The sequence below is a fragment of the Ovis aries genome, chromosome 1, assembly GCF_016772045.2.
Source record: "Ovis aries strain OAR_USU_Benz2616 breed Rambouillet chromosome 1, ARS-UI_Ramb_v3.0, whole genome shotgun sequence".
In the NCBI taxonomy this organism is placed as follows: domain Eukaryota; kingdom Metazoa; phylum Chordata; class Mammalia; order Artiodactyla; family Bovidae; genus Ovis; species Ovis aries.
The window spans coordinates 250,385,207-250,389,760 of record NC_056054.1 but is presented as its reverse complement, the minus strand read 5'-3'; positions in this window follow the sequence as shown (position 1 = coordinate 250,389,760).

Below are 4,554 nucleotides of genomic sequence, written 5' to 3'. Positions count from 1 at the left end.
GGAGTACAAGAAACATGTGAAGCAACAATGACTAAGCATTTCTCCCAGATTAATGTCAGACACCAAACCACAGATCTAAGAAGCTCATAAAACACCAAGCAGGATAAATTCCAACAATTAACACTGAAGTATTTCATATACAAATTGCAGAAACTGAAGATAAGTCTTGAATGAAGCCAGAGAAAAAACACCTTACCAATGGAAAGGCAAAGATAAAAATTACAGCAGACTTCTCATCAGAAACCGTGCAAACAAACAAACAGAGTGCAGTGACATATTTGTATTAAGAGGAAAAGAAAAATACATAAATCTAGAATTTTGTATCCTGAAAAATTATCCTTCAAAAATGAAGGCAAATAAGGACTTTTTCAGAAAAACAAAAATTGAGGGAATTTGTTGCCAGTAGACTTGCCTTGCAAGAAATGTTAAAAGAAGTTCTTTAGAGAAGTAAAATGAATTAGGTCAGAAGCTTAGATCTACATAAAGAAAGGAAGAGCACTGGAGAAAGAGTAAGTGAAGGTAAAAGAAAATCTTTCCTTTTTCTTATTCTTAATTGATCTAACAGGTAACAGTTTGTTCAAAATAAAGCAACAATATAGTAGATTATATATGATTATGGAGTTATTTATATATACTTAATGTATAAGTGAAGTGAATGATGGCTGTGATACAAAGAATGGGAAGAAGTATCTTTGTTACTATAATGTACTCACACTACCTATGAAGTTGTGTGGTGTTATTTTAAAGTGGATTTAGATTAGTTGTAACTATATATTGCAAACTCTAAGGCAGCCACTAGAAAAAGACATATAACTTGTATGTTTAGAAAGAAAATGGAAACATATAAAATGTTCAATTAAAACCATTAAAGGCAGAAAAAGACTGGAAGCCAAAAATAGGAGCAGAGAACAAGGGCAACAAATAGAAAATGCTAACAAATGTGGTTGTTATTAATCCAGCAATATCAATAAATACTTTAAATGGCAATGATTTAAATATACTAAATAAAGACAGAGATGGTCCGAGTAGATTAAAAAGCAAGACACAACTATATGGGGCCTATAAGAAACCCCTCTTTATATTGTATATAACGACACATATAGATTAAAAGTATGGAGAAAGATACACCTTGCTGCTGCTGCTGCTGCTGCATTGCTTCAGTCATGTCCGACTCTTTGTGACTCTATGGACTGTAGCCCACCAGGTTCCTCTGTCCATGGGATTCTGCAGGTGAGGATGCTTGAGTGGGTTGCTGTACCCTCCTCCAGGGGATCTTCCCAATCCAGGGATCGAACCCATGTCTCTTATGTCTCCTGCATTGGCAGGAAGTTCTTTACAACTAGTGCCACCTGGGAACCCCACACCTTGTTAACACTAACCAAAAGAAAGTGAGAGTAGTTACATTTCAGACAGAGCAGAATTTAGAGCAAAAAAAGTTATCAGGGATAGAAAAGGGTATAGCATATGATAAAGGGGTCAATTCTCCAAGAAGTCATAATAATCCTTAGTGTGTGTGTATCAAAACGTGTGAAGCAAAACATAGAACTGCAAGAAAAAAATAGGATGACTCCACTGTTATAGTTGGAGAACTCAGTACCCCTTTAACAAAATGGACAGATCCAGTAGGCAGAGAATCAGTAAGGACATAGTTGTACTCAAAAGCACCATCCATCAACTGGCTATAGTTGACATCTGTTGACTACTTCCTCCAACAATAGCAGGATACACATTATTCTCAAGCTCACATGGAACATTCACCAAGATAGATCACATTCTGGGCCATAGGACACACCTTAACATACTTAAAAGAATAGAAATCATACAATGCCTCCTCTCAGGTCACAGTGGAATTAAACTAGAAGTTAACAAAAAGATAATCAAATGTACACTGCATATTCACCAAGATGGACTGTATTCTGGCACAAACTACAAGTCTCAATAAATTTAAAAAGTTTCAAGTCATACAAAATATATTCTCTGACCATAATAGAATTAAATTAGAAATTAAAAACAGACAGATATCTGGAAAAATACCAAATATGGAGTAGCCAAGTAACATACTAGTAAATAAACCATGGATGAAAGAAAAAGTTTTAAAAAGAAAAATTTTAAGTTATTTTGATTTTAATTAAAAAGAAAACAACATATAAAAATTTATGGGATGCTGACAAAGCAGATCTTAAGAGGAAACTTATAGCATGAAATGCTTATATTGGAGAAAAAGAAAGATCTCAAAACAACTTCAGTTTCCACCTTAAGAAACTAGATAAAGAAGCAGAATAAAGAGAGTAAACAGAAGATCAACACAGAAATCAATATAAAACTGAAGAAAAATAGCAAAATAAAACAAAAAAAGAACGAAAAACTGGATCTTTGAGAAATCAAAACTGATAAACTTCTGGTTAGACTTATTAGAAAAGAGAATATACAAATTACTAACATCAGGAAAAAGAGAAGGAATATCATTATAGAATATATAGATAATAAAAATTTACCGATAATACTGTGGACAGTATTTACTAATAAATTTGAAAACTGACATGAAATGGACCAATTCCTTGAAAGGTACAAACTAGCAAAGCTCACTCAAAATAAATAAATAAGCTACCTGAATAACTCTATTTCTGCTAAAGAAATTAAAATTTTGTTAAAAACCTTCCCTCACTGTAAACTCCAGGCCCAGATGACTTAATTGGTGAATTCTACCAAACATTTAAGGGAGAAACAATACAAATTCTACACAAACTCTTCCAGAAAATTGAAGAGACTAAAAGGTTTCTTCATTGTGAGATGTTTGGATGGCATCACTGACTCAATGGACATGAGTTTGAATAAACTCTGGGAGTTGGTGATGGACAGGGAGGCCTGGCGTGCTGCAGTCCATGGGGTCGCAAAGAGTCAGACACAACTGAGCAACTGAACTGAACTGAAAAGGTTTCTCAACTAATTCTAGGCAGCCAGCATTACTCTCATACTAATACTAAAATCAGACAAACACTTCAAGAAAAGGTAACAATAGACTGATATCTTCATGAACATAGAGTAAAAACTGTTAAAGTTTTATTAAATCAATCCAACAATATTTATGGAAGTATGATACATTCTTATCAAATGGGTTTATTCCAGGAATACAGGGTTGGTTTAACATACAAAAATCAATCAGTGTAATTCACCATATTAAACTATATAAATAAAGTCCCGTGATCATCTCAACAGGTTTGAAAAAAATTTATAAAAGTCCAGTATTCATTCCTGAAAGAAATTCTCAGCAGACTGGAAATAGAAGAGAATTTCTACAAACCGACAAAGGACATATATGAAAAACCTACTGCTAACATCACACTTAATATAAAATATAGAATGCTTTCCCTCGAAGATCAAAGGAACAAGATAAGGATGTTAGCTCTTGCTACTGACATTTGACATTGTACTAGTGGTTCTAGCAAGTGCAATCAAGTAAGAAAAGGAAAATATGTCCTCCAGATTGTAAAAGAAGAATTAAAGCTACCTTTATTTACAGACACTGTGATTGTTTATGTAAAGCACCTGATGGAATTTACAGACAACCTAGTAGAACTAAAAAAGTGAGTTGAGCAGGTTTTCAGGATATTATATACAAAAATCAATAGTATCTCTATAGACTAGCAACACTCATAAATCAAAATGAAATTAACATTTATAAATAACATCAAATGTATAAACCCTAAGGATATGTCTAATAGCTATATTTTAGCAATCCTTATACTATATTTTAAAAATTAACCCAAAATGGACCATAGACCTAAATATGAAATATAAAACTATGAACCTTCTAAAAGAAAACATTGTGACCTTGGGTTGGGCAAAGCATAACCCATAAAAGAACACAGTGGTAAATTTAAAATTTCTCTTTATAAGATATTGTTAAAGGCAAGCTACAAAGTGGGAGAAAATATTTGCAAACATTTTAAGTATAGGACTCGTTCAAGAATATATAAGGATTTCTGAAATTCAGTAAGAAAACAAATAACCCAACTTTAAAAATAAGCATAAGATTTGAATAGACAAGTTATCAAAGAAGATACGTGAATAGCAAATATGCATATTAACATACAGACACTACTATATATGGGCTTCCCAGGTGACTCAGTGGTAAAGAATCCACCTGGAGGGCAGTCCTAAGATGGCAGAGGAATAGGATGGGGAGACCACTTTCTCCCTCACAAATTCATCAAAAGAACATTTCAATGCTGAGTAAATTCCACAAAACAACTTCTGAATGCTGGCAGAGGACATCAGGCACCCAGAAAAGTAGATCATTGTCTTCAAAAACAGGTAGGAAAAAATATAAAAGACGAAGAAGGAGACAAAGGAGGTAGGGAGGGAGCTCCGTTGTGGGAGGTTTCAAAACACCAGGAAACACTCACTGCCGAGTCTGTGGTGAGCCTTGGAAGCACAGAGGGCAACATAACAGGAAGGAAAAATAATTAAAACCAACAGATTATGAGCCCAACAGTAACTCCCCCAGCGGAAAAGCAGTGCAGACTCCTGCATCCACCACTAGCAAGTGGGGGC